This window comes from Alligator mississippiensis, chromosome 2 (genome assembly GCF_030867095.1).
Source record: "Alligator mississippiensis isolate rAllMis1 chromosome 2, rAllMis1, whole genome shotgun sequence".
Classification (NCBI taxonomy): Eukaryota; Metazoa; Chordata; order Crocodylia; family Alligatoridae; genus Alligator; species Alligator mississippiensis.
This window is the reverse complement of record NC_081825.1, coordinates 118,398,833-118,411,686: the sequence shown is the minus strand read 5'-3', so window position 1 is coordinate 118,411,686 and position 12,854 is coordinate 118,398,833. Positions and strand designations below refer to the sequence as shown.

General features: G+C 38.3%; 1 long non-coding RNA gene across 3 annotated transcripts in view; it reads left to right on the top strand.

The window, feature by feature from the left end:
- LOC132248588 (uncharacterized) overlaps positions 1 to 12,649 on the top strand; it is a 91,896-nt gene extending 79,247 nt beyond the window's left edge. For all 3 annotated transcript variants that reach the window (XR_009459846.1, XR_009459848.1, XR_009459847.1), the window contains 3 exons: positions 3,312 to 3,359; positions 5,614 to 5,721; positions 8,642 to 12,649. This is a non-coding gene — a long non-coding RNA (uncharacterized LOC132248588). The remainder of the gene's footprint in view (positions 1 to 3,311; positions 3,360 to 5,613; positions 5,722 to 8,641) is intronic.
- The last annotated feature ends 205 nt before the right edge of the window (positions 12,650 to 12,854 follow it).

Sequence of the window (12,854 nt, the reverse complement as noted above, 5' to 3'; positions counted from 1 at the left end):
AATTTATTCTGGAGGAATAAAAATGCTGGAATGTTTTTCGCATTTTAAACCTCTAGTGGAGAGTCTTTGCTTAGCGGCTGTATACATTTGAATATATTTTAATAATTATTATTCAGGCTTTCAACATTATGAGGTATCAGAATGGTAGCTGCAATCTATTATTTATTACTTTAAATATTGAAAGGTTGCTTTATTAGCATAATAAGTTATTTGCTTGACTTTTATAAATGCCTGGGAGAATCTAAATTCTGTGTAAAACTGTGTGTGCAGCTGTGGGGAACCCAGTGCAGTTGCTCTGGTCAGAAATTGATCCCAAATCTCAAATTCCAGTTGAGCACCTTAATTACAAAACCATCTTTCAGAAGATAGAGGAGGTTTAGGTGTCTGCTTCAATTAGTCTGATTGGAGCTAGTCATGATACTGAAAGGGCTGGGGAAGAGCTCACAATGGTGTGTACACATCTCCTGAGTGAGATGTATTTCACATATATTAGCTGGACTAACCAACATTAAGTTATCTTATATTTAAACTCTGACAAAGTACGATTAATTCAGACAGTCACAGGAAAACCAGGAACTCACTGTTATCTAAGGCAAGTAAAAAGAGCTAAAAGCATGTGGTCTAAACTGTAAAGGCAAAATTTTGATGCTGCTTATATTATGGTGAAATGCATCTTATGGAAATAGTGTGATCATTATAGACTCATAAGTCTCTGAGCATGCCCAGAGTTTGACTGAACAGAATACTCATGGAGTTAGGAAAACACATCACTTTCACCCTAACCAGTCCGACCTCAGAGAGGCTGTTAAACGTTACACATGCCTCTCCAAATTAGGGTATGAGGTATTCAATGTTTAGTTTCAAGCCTATTTTTATATTTTTAAACATGGAATCTATACTGTAGCTGACATTTTGCACACTGTGCAGTTAATGTAAGGGAGCCCTAAAGCTAATAAAAAGCCAAGTTCTCAGCAACTCTATAGTTACAGCCATTTTCACTGAGAAAATTAGAATTTTTTGGCTTCATTATCTTTTTCAGTTTCAAATATTACACTTCAAAGACACCTTCAGACATATTCAATATACTTATAAGTGACCAAAGACACAGCTATTAAGCTCCAGTTAAGTTTCTTATTAGCTCAGCTATTATTTGAGTGGGCTTCAAACTCATTGGCCCTGAATGAAAGTAAAACATTGACGTTTTTTCATTTTGACACAAGTGGAAAAATAATATATTTATTTTATCATTTGTAAGACTTGAACACTGAGCTAATTTTAACCCTGATAAGAAAGTCTCTGGACTGTTAGGTGGAATGGTTTTGTTAGAATGTAATTTCTTTCTAGAAGTAGGCCACACTTTTCTTTGTATTGTTAAAGTACCTAGCACCAAAAGCCTACGGTCTCTTGACACTGCCACAACTTAACTTTATTTTACCCTCTAATCTTAATATAGGGTAGGGAGTGGGCATGAGTGCTGGCTTTAGGGCTGGTCATAAATTTATTTTCTGTGGGAGGTGGGTAGGATTTTTGTTTTTAACTTTCGTTAAGGAATGCAATTCTTCTTAAACAGAGGGGGAATATTTGATACTATTTATTATCCTGTTTTAAATTAAATTGCCAAAAATACCTTGTTAAAATGTTTTTTTTTCTATTTCTTCATTGAAATGGCATTGTTTTGAAATTCAAATTAGTGTATTTTAAAATGTTGACATTGAAATGAAGACAGCAGCAGAGAGGGCTGCAGAGGGGAACACTGAAGAGGGGTTGGGCAGCATGGCAGAGCTGCTTGCCTCCAATTTTGTGCCTCCCTGGACTGGATCCAAGCACTTTGTGGTCCAGATCTGGCCTGCAGGCCATAGGTTGCTGACACTGGGGTTAAGAAACATTTGTCTAGGATGATTTAGAAAGGGATCATCCGACCTTAAGTAGGGGGGTTGGACTAAATGACTTGATGTCCTTTCCCTGCTTTTCTGTCTGATTCTGTGATTGAACCAAATCTTTTTTGAAGTTTGGTTAACAATGATTTTTGAACTATTGGTGACTTATTTAAAATTCTGGTAGGAAAACATTTGGAAATCTTGAAAATTATTACAGGTTAAGAAGGCAGTCTGCTTATCAAATCTAGTTGGTTTTCCTATCTAGCTGGGTTTACCACTTAAAGGTATATTCCAAGTCCTCATGTACCATCAGATAGCAAAAAGGAGATGGAATGGTAGTTGAGATTCTGGACCTCTTGATTTTAAAATCTATGTTGCTTGTTCATTTTTTCCTGTCTTGTGAGACACCAATAGCTGTTTCACCTGGTGTCCCTGCACTTTTCTCTTGCAACATTTGAAATAATTTTTGTCATTTATAATCCTTTCTGGAACGTTAGTAATGTCCATTGGAAAGTGAATCAGCTTGAGTGCTGCAGAAAGAACCATTGAAAACTTCCTTTTTGGACTCAATAGGCAAGTTGAAGTTTTCCATTCTTACTGAAAGTGCTCTATAGGAAACAGCCTTTTCTGTGCAAGGGTAGACCGTATGACTTGATTTCCATTGTTCTGGTTTCATTTTGTTAGGTCTTGTAGGCCTTAAATTCATACCAAATAAAGAAACAAGCATTTTTAACGTAAGACATTCTAAAACAAATACGTGCTAGATCATGTGAAATGTGAGCCTCTTCTATCTGTCGAGTACAGCATCTAGTAAAAGATTTTGCTGACACTAGTTTAGCCAGTGTACAAACACTTCGTCAGACATTCCCACTTCAGAACCTATGATCTAGGTAAAGAAGATGATGATGAGGAGAAAGAAATAGGCAAATAAAGGTAAATTGTTATGCTGAAGCTTACCCCACAGAGCTAGGAAGAGTCACCCAGTCACCTGACTGAGTTGTATGAGACAGGATACGTTGTCTCTCTTGCTCAGGAAATTGTAGATAAGTGCCCTACTTGTTCAAGAATGTAGGCCAAGAACCAAATATACTCATCCAGAAAAAGGAAAAGAGAGCAATATTTGTGCACACTGAGAAGGGACTGAGTGGGAGTTAATTGCTGAGTAGGCAAAATGAAAAAAAAATGAAGATTAATTCAAGAGTACATGACTAAACATAGAATATTAAGTAAACCTTTAGCCTACCAGTGTATGGGAGACTGCACAAAAAATAGGTGTCTTTAGGGCAACAGAATAATGGATCACAGATTATAGCATTGGAAAAAGACATTTTTAAGTCAGAAGCAAGAACTGCTGTATTGAAAGTTCCAAGGCACTCCGAAGTGCAGCATACAGAAGTAATACATATATTAAATTCATTTCTATTTCTGTTCCAGAAGGAAAAGTGAAGCATCTTGAATATCCACTAAACTCATTTAAGGAAGGTACAGTAAGATGTGACTTTATCACTCTGCATGATTACTACACCTCTAACATCTGAATATTCTTATACTGGTTAAAAAAGCTTGGCAGAGTCAGGTATAAAAAGATCCTAAAATAAAAATGGAGTTGATATACCTTGGAAATAGAGTTGGCCTAAAAACTAAAAATAAGTCGCTCTCAAATTTTTAGAACTTAAAAAAAAGTTTTTTTTTAATGTTTTAAAGTTTTCAAAAAGTGCCGAGTCCTGAAATTATCACAAAATTTCTTTCTCATATCGTAGTTTAGTCAAGTTTTAATTTTTGTTGTCTCCACCCCTTTCCCCCATTCTGCATATTTCCCTTTTCTCTCATTCTGCCTTTGTTTAGGGTTCACCCCCCCCCCCCCCCCCCGCATTTTGCCATGGAGAAAGGGTGAGAAGGGAGGAAAAAAATGTTTAAGTTTTACTAATATATTGGATATTGGAGGAATGAGACACAATTTAAAACCCTAAAACTTTTACAAACTTCTGGTAGACCTGGACCTGAGACTGACACATTTTATAACTGTACTAGTTCTTTGCTTTTGAAATCCAAGTTGTATTGCGGCAGAACTGCCAACATAGTTATTGCTGTGCTAGCATGTGAAAGAAATAGGATAGTTGTGAAGCATTTATTTCAGTTTTTAAGATATTTTGGGTAAAATGAATGTGAGGACAACTATATACTATGCAAGTGATGAAAACTCCCTATTTTATACTGCAGTCATCATGATGCCATTACTAACTGAAGAAAACTAGTTCTGTGAGTGTGGAAACTGAGTTTTTTGAAACAAGCCATAAAATGTCAACACAAAATTGAGGTGGATGTTCACTCTTTAAAATGAACCTTGTATTACCCAGTGCTTTTTTCTTGACATCTTAATTGGAAAAATAGATTGCTTTCAAAGTCATGAACTATTTGTTCTGCATAAAAGGGCTCATGTTCAGAGACAACCTAAACTGTACACCAGAAGGCTCATTTCTTCACCATTTCACCAAGAACAAAGTTAAGTTTCCATGAACAGAAATCATTTAATTTGGCTTTAAGTCTTCCGAAGCCTGATCATTATAATTCATTTTATATGTTACTATTTTAAGTATTTTTATTGTTCCACACAATTAATAATTTGACAAGAATAATTTGTCTTTCATCTAAGGCTTGGACTCTTTAGACATGTCAGTGCATTTTCATTCCTGGCGTTATCTCAGTACATGGGCATTACTATTTATTTTTACTGCTGAAAAAGACTAATGGCTTCATTTTTTTAAAGCAGCCTTTCTGTGGCCTGAGACAACTATGACTTGATAACAGGTTCTAATGACTGACAGTGAGGTAGGTGGATATTCAGGTCTTCTGACATCAATTTTTGGTGAGCAGATTTTCAGTAAAACTCAGTACCCTCAATAGGGACCAGTTTATCAGAAGAGTTTAACTCACATTTAGGCATCTAAATAAATGGTCACGTTTCCAGAACTCAGTACATTAATTTCAATGAGAGATTCCAGCTGCTGAGCGCTTTTGGAAATATGAACTTTATTTAGATGCCTAAATGAGTTCTGGGCTTTTTTGAAAAGCTGGCCACACATACCTAAATTTAAACATCTACTGTTAGACACTGTATTTAAAAACCTGGTTTCTGGTGGCTCATCTGAGGACACATGAATTAAGATCAAAACTGAAAATAGAGATTTTCAGATCCGATATTTGGTAACCATGATACTGTACTCAGCCTTTGAAAACAGCTAACATTTAGCAAAAGCCAAAAATATTCAACAAAAGATCTCAAATTTAGATTTTAAAATAGTTAGAGAGTCTGACACCCATCCAAGTCTCTAGGAGAAGTCTATCTCATTGAAGGAGGGCTAACAATATGAGAGCTTTCTACTCTGAATCTGGCCCTGAGACTGAAGACAACAACCAGAAAACAAATGTGACAAAAGCAACAAATGCATCTCCTGAAGCTACAAAAATGTACATAAATAATCTTGTAAAATAGGAGCCAGCACTGTAGAACAGATTACACCCTATACTAATACCCTGGTTCACTGAGATAGTCAATCATGTGAACAGTTTGATTAAAGGCATTAGCTCTGGCATTTTGCAGCAGTAAAAGTAGTGAAACTGCTCACATACTTTTAACCTTTTACTCCCTTTCATTGTGTTTTCACATCTCCAACATCTTATTTCCTGGTATCTCTAATTTAGTATTTACACTTATTTTCTTCTTGTTCAAGTACAGGAGTAACAGACTTCCTTTCAGTTCTAAGGAATGATGGGACTTTGTTCATCTTATAAGCTAGGAACAGACATTCAAAAACCTGAGGCTAAATTGATTCAATCTTTGCAGGTTAGTCTAACCTGGCTAGGCTAAATCACTTTGTAACCACACAGACTTCCCAGAAACATAGGTACATACCTGCATTGGCTCAGGCTAGAAGTGGGAATGGTGGTGGGGAGGGATGTGTGTGCTAGAGCAGCCCTCCCTTCCCTTGCACAGTGTTGAGCTGGGGGTGGGGGGTGACTAGGCCCCAGCAGGATGCTTTGATAAGGGAGGGGTTTCCCCTCTTGTGACCAGCCCAGCAGGGAATTGATACCAGTGTTTATCACCCCAAACTCAGTGTTTATCACCTGATAAAAAAAATAACAGAGGGACATTACCAGCTACCTGTTGACTCTCCCTTTGTCCTGTCTGCCATGGCATGGACCGTAGCCAGCATATGGTCTGCTAGCTAATGCTGAGAGGTGTTTGTAAGGCAGAGGAGTAGGGATGCCTGCAGTCTGTGCTGAGATCCAGCCACGGAGCCAAGGGGAGGGGCCAGCTCTGCTGTGGAGCAGAGAGCCCCACCTAGCCCAAAGAGCATGCCAGGATGCTGTGGGAGTCTTGTTTAACTTAAACCAGCAAGGAGTCTGGGACAGACATTGCATAAACTGGTTTGACCCAAATAGTTAAGTCTGAAACTACATTCAACCAGGTTTATCTCAAACCAGTTTCAGCCACTTTCAAACTGGTTTATGTGCACTGAACTGCTGTCCTGTTACAGGTTTAAATCAGTCTCTGATCACTTAAATTGGTTTATGTGTAATGTCTGTCCATAGCCATAAAGAAAAGTTTAGAGCGCCTTTTCTTTCCTTCTGTCCTATATGAGACCTGTTTTCAACAGCATATACATGTATTATTGCAGGCTGCAATTACTAAGTGACAATTCCCAGGCAACTAGGCTGTACCATTCTAAATTCAGCATTACCACATTTTACTGTAAATTGCTATTTTTTCTTTTAAAATGCCATGACATCTAAAGAGAGAAGAAAATGTTGAAAACAAAATGAAACAATCTTATTATGTGGTCATATGAAATGTCTGCAGCAGATCAAATATTGCAGACCAGCCAACCAACTAAATGCTGTTGAAAATGACAATGGAAAATGAACAAAATAAATAAGTAATAATGTTGAATCCTACAAATAAGTAGCATGTTCAGACTTCACACTGTTTTTTTTGTCTGGAAGTTCTAGTTATCTGAATGCCACTGCAATTCTTTTCCAGCAATTCATTGCCAATATCACTTTTCAAAAAATTGCATTTGAATTCCCAGTTAAGAGAGTTCATTATTCTCACTTATATAATAATTGTCTCATCCTTCTCTAATCTTGTGCTCTAATAAAATGGAGCTCCCAAAAAATCTGAGTGGATCTGAATGGAGGGAGTGAATTTCAATGAAGATGTCTCACTTTTTCTTCTACTATGGTGTTTATAGCTTTCAGACATTTCAACATAGTGGCTGCCAATTTTGAACATTAATTACCATTTGTCTAAGTTCCACATAGTAATTGACAAAAAAAATGTTCATAAATCAGTCTATCACCCTCGTGTTTATAGTTGATCATCCCTAATTTCCTGGTCAGCCACAGAATCATCCAGGATCAAATGGGGTGCCATCTATCTGGAGCTGAAAGCATGGCCTTCCTGTTTTGTGCTGTCTCACTCATTTAGTTTAAGATCTCTTTAGTGACCATGTTTGATTTGTTGTTCTCTATAGCTATTCTTTAATGTTTGTAATATGAAAAAGCTTGGAGGCCAACTGGATTGGGAGATGATTGTGGGGATCTGTCTATATACAATTTATGAATTCTCATTAATTTTTATGAAACTGCTCTATCACTGAACTCTAAGGCTGTGAGAAGCTCTGGTCACTGATTCGATTCAGCAGAGATTCGGCCCAATTTGGCAGCTGAACCTCCGAAGCTGAATCAAAGCAGGAGACCCTTTAATCTCTCCAAATCGAATCCAAACCCTCCAAATTGATTTAGAGAGATTCGATGATTCAGACATAGACATAGTTTTAAATGTTTTATTACATACCTCAAGGTACCAGGCGGCTCAGGAGCGCTGAGACAGTGGGATGGATGGAGCGTCCCACAAGAGCACAGGAGTATCCCTAATGTGCTCCATGCCAGACCCGCTCCACACCAGACCTGCAGACCCGGGCTCTGGGTCCACTGTGGAGCGTGCATGCACCCCCCCCCCCACCTCCTGGATCAGCAACTGATGCCTCCTGGGTCTGAGGGGGCAAGCAGGGGCCCTCCATGGCCAATTGCTAAGCTGGGGTTGTGTGGGGAGGTCACCAGCATGCTTGACAGCAGACCCGGAAGTGAACTGGAAGTACTTCTGGTCCACTTCTGGGTCCACCGCCGAGCACGTGGGGGGTCCCCCATGCTTCTGTGAGATGCCTCATCTGCCCCACCATCTCAGCATTCACAAGCCATGCCTGGTACCTTGAGGTATGTAGAAAAAACCTTTAAAGCTGTGTCTCTGGCTGAATCGCTGATTTTCCAAATCAGCATCAAATGTTCAGATTCAGCCAAATTGAATCAGGACAGTGATGTGCATTAATGAATCAAATCACTGTTCCCTAAATCTGAATCAAATACGGCCCTCTTTGCACACCCCTACTGAACTCTTTAATGTATAACAAATCAGCCAGTAGTGTAGTGACCCACTCTGTCTGAAAGAAGCTACAGAATAATCAAAATAAATTGTTAACCTTAATGAGTATGCTTTGGCTGAGCAAAAGAGCTAAGAAAGGTGCCTGGAAAACCAGTTGGCATAAAGTTATCTTTATGGGTGGAATATAGAATATGGGTGGCATTGGGAGGGAAACAAAGGAGCAAAGGCAATGAAGCAGGGATTCAGAAAGACAAAGGAAGCTTGAGGTAGATAGAAGAGCAGAGACATGTTTTAATAGAAGATGGGTGTTTTTTTATTGCAGGACCATTCAAGAAAAATGAAAGATGTCTGCAGAAGAAAGAGACTCCATGATTCAGGCCTGCTACTGCCTCACTGTAGATGTCTGCACCAAAAAACAAAAAAAATCAAGGAAAGCCTGCAGCTTTTCCAGACTTAAGGAAACTTCAGATCACTTGGGTTCAGGGTGCTGGGACCAAACACAGTTTCTTGTCCTACAGAGAACATTTGATAAAGGACTGCTCAAAAAAAGCCTTATTCATTAATCTTTTTAAACTTGATTGAATTCTAGTAGTCTCCTTTCCATTGAAATAGTGTTTCTGAGTTAATTCTCTACTACCATATTTACCTGTATTAGTCAAGGTTGAATATCATATAGTGTAACCAGCACATATTTTAATTTCCTTAGATTTATTCTGGCTTTGATTTCTTTGAAAAACAGTTGTATTCTTTTTGATTTCCAGATCATGTTTCACATGAAATATACCAACTTCAGAGAGCTGTTTTCATCACTAATTGTTTGATGCAGTTCTAGCAGCCTCCCTTCTTTGCTAGTGTCCAATAAGTATGAAAAAGTATTGTCATTAGTTTTAATTGTGTCATTAATTTGTGTACAAGTATCAGTAAGTAAATGTTGCATATGTTTTATCTTGCTAACAGTACTATTATTATTGACATCCTTTCTTCTGCGAGACACGGTGGATATTGCAGCCTATGATGTAGATGGTTTGCAGTGTCTCGTGTGACTGAATAGTTCAATCCGAGATTTGCATGATCTGTGGCAGTGGTTGCAAGTGTGTGTGTGTGTGTGTGTGTGTGATGGTTGGGTGAGTTCATGAGCTGCTTTCTTCCTATGGACTCTTTTCTCTTCAAGCTGTTGATGCTAATTCCTGTCATGGATTTTAATGCCCTGGTGAAGATAATGATGCCACTTGAACCTAAGTAGCTGAATTTTTGGAATACTTCTAGCTGGTTCTCATTAAGGATGATTGATGGATATTGTGAAACTCCCTGTCCAAGTATGACTGTTTTCTTTATGCTGACAGTGAGAGCAAATGCCTAACAAGATCTTGAAAGGCGACACATGAGCTCTTGTAGTAGGTCTTCATTGTGGTCTGTAAGGGCAGCATCATCAGTGAATAGAAGCTCCCTGAGAAGCACCTTTCTAACTTTAGTCTATGCCTTGAGTTGTGACAGGCTGAAGAGTTTCCCATCCAATCTTGTGTGAAGGTACTCTTCACCTTCCATATCTTTAAACACGCAGTTCAGGAGTACTGAGAAAAGATGTCAAAGACTGTAGAAGCAAGAGCACACCCTTGCTTCACTCTGCTTTTCATCTCAAAGCTGTCTAAAGTGAACCCATTAAGCTGAACAGTTGCTTTCATGTTGTCATAGAAGGAAAGTATAAGACTTAACAGGATTTGGGCATCCTATCTTTTCTACGACTGCAAATAGGCTTGCTCTGTTGACGGTGTCAAATGCTTTGGTTAGATCCATGAAGGCGATGTACAATGGTCAGTTTTGCTTTCTGCACTTTTCTTGAAGTTGACACAGGGAAAATATCATGCCTATGGTTGATCTTCCAGCCCTGAATCCCAGTGACAGTGGTTGCAATGACTCACCAGCTGTTGTGGGTGGACCAAGATGACCCTTGCAAAAGCTTTTCCTTCTGTACTTAGTAGCAAGATACCTCTGTAGTTGCTGCAGTCACCCTTATCTCTTTTATTTTTATACGTAGCGATGTTGTTTGTGTAACACATGTTTTGTGGTACCTCACTATCTTTCCAGCATTTGAGTGGCAGCTGATGAAGATATGGTAGTAGGCTTTCTTTCCCACACTTGAGAATTTCTGTTAGGATGCCATCTTTTTCAGGAGCCTTGCCACTTAATAATGAATCAATAGCCTTGCTTAGCTCTTCTACAGTGGGCTAACACCATGTATAACTCTGGTGTGTCTTGTAGAGTTGGTATTTGGTCCAGTGATTCACTGGTGATGTTTCTTTCTTGTGAGTGTAGCTCTGAGTAATGTTCAACCAATGAGGCATCTGCTTGCTTCTAGCTGTAATGGCTTCACTGCTGCATGTTTGGAGCAGGGTATCCTTGTTGACAATAGGGCCTAGAGCTTTCTTCAGACCATTGTACAAGACTTTTATGTTTCCTGTGTCTGAGGCTGTCTGTATCTCTTCACAGGAGTTAGTCCAGTACTGATTTGCACAGCATCTGTTTGCTCTTTGTACCTTGTTTTTTGTATGTCAAAGTCTCAGTTTGGTGCTTACTGTTGGCTTCTTGTTGTGTTCTTGTTCTTGTTGTGTAGTCTGTGGTCTTGATGTTGGTGACAGGTAATAGTTCTTCTGCCTTTTCTTTGAAGCAGTCCTTATTGGGTGTTCTCTTTTCCTCAAATGTAGCTTTCGCTGTTTCATGGATTGCAGTTCTTAAACCTTCCTAAATTTCCTCTGCCTTCTTTAGTAGTAACTTCTCAAACATGCTGAGTTTGAAAGCATTTACAAACTCTTGGCACTTCCTCTGGTTCTTGGTGTTAGTGGTATTGATTTTGGCCTCGCTCCTAAGTTTTGCTCTATGCAGTTTCTTGGCTGTAATCTTCACCTTGCTAATGATCAGGGAGTGATTGGTGTCACAATAGGTACTGTGGAATGTGTAGGTCTTCTGCGCTGAAGGTAGGTTTTTCCTCCTAACAATAACAAGGTCTTGTTGGTGCCAGTGTCCTGATTGTGGATGTCACTATGAAACTTTGTGGTTATCTTTTTCAGCAAAATATGAATTGGTAATGTACAATTGGTTTTGGGGACAGAATTCAAGATGTCATTGGCTGTTTTCATTCATTTTACCAATGACAATATGTCCTAGGCAAACTGGCCATGAGTTATTGTTTCCGCCAACTTTTGTATTGAAATCTCTGAGGAGGAATAGTCACTCAAGTTGATGGTATTCCTTTGATGACTTGGTGCAGTGTGTCGTAAAATGTGTCCTTCTCCTCAGGGCTAGAGCTGAGCGTTGGTGCATATGTGCTGATGATGTTCACAAAACTTATATGAGATGATGTGCTCTGACTTCCCAGTGGGTATTTCTATAAGCTTTACCAACTTGTTACTCACAGGAAAACCAATGCCATGCTGACAATTTTCTTCAGTGCTTTTCCCTTGCCACAAGAAGGTATAATTGGCCTCTTGGATAGAATCATTATCTGCAAGTCTCATTTCCTGGAGCACTGTAATGTCAACATTGAGTCTGTACAGCTCACGGTCAATCAAGACTGACTTCTGTATGCTGCTTCTGTACTGTAGGTCATCACCATCTGTCAAGCCAGGATACATGGTCCTGACATTCCAGCTTCCAAGCCAGAAACTTGTTGGTTTCTCATTTTTGCCAGGTGTAGGGTTTCCATCTGCTTTTCAGCTTTTGGCCTAGCCCCAGGTAGTTTTAAATTAAAAACTGAGATTAATTTAGAGAGGGATATACAGAAATATTCAATGCTACTATTCTGGTTCCTTTCGTATTTTACAGATAAAGTTAATGCATTAATCCTAATCTGTTTCCGAGCTCACTTAAAAGGTTAGTATTTTAGGTAAATAAGTAATGAATTAACCCGTTACAGAGTAGGCTCAAAAAAATATTATTATGATGTAAGCAGTAGGATTTTCTTAAATATGTTATAAAAAGCAGAAAATCTAACTCCACTGAAATCAAAGTACAATGGGACAATATGACTCAAGGTTTTCATTATATTAAGGGAACAGTGACACCTTATGTAAAAAATACAATATTTGGCTCAAAATTTACATGTGAATTCTTACAGAGTTCTTGCATTAGCTTTCAAAAATAGCCAGTTCACATTATTTTGTTCTTATACTGTTCCTGAATTAAAAAATAAGTGAAATACTTCTAAAAAATATTTCTTAAAAAAAAATTACTACAATTGATTCCCACAGTCATATGTAAAATGATAATTATCAGAATCAGTGTGGTAAAGATTATTTTTATCTTTGAAAATAAAAATGTTGGCCATTTAAATATTCACAGCGTGTGAAATGTTTACAACTCATCATATGCTTTCAGCTTTCAACCCAGAGGATCAAGACAGTGCTAATTATTTCTAATTCAAATGGCTGACCCTTTTTTAATGTGGCTGTTTCTTTATCACTACTTTCAACACTTCAGTATTATGAAATACTTTGCACATATTTAAAAAAATGAATCCCACTTGTTGAGGTATTAATAGT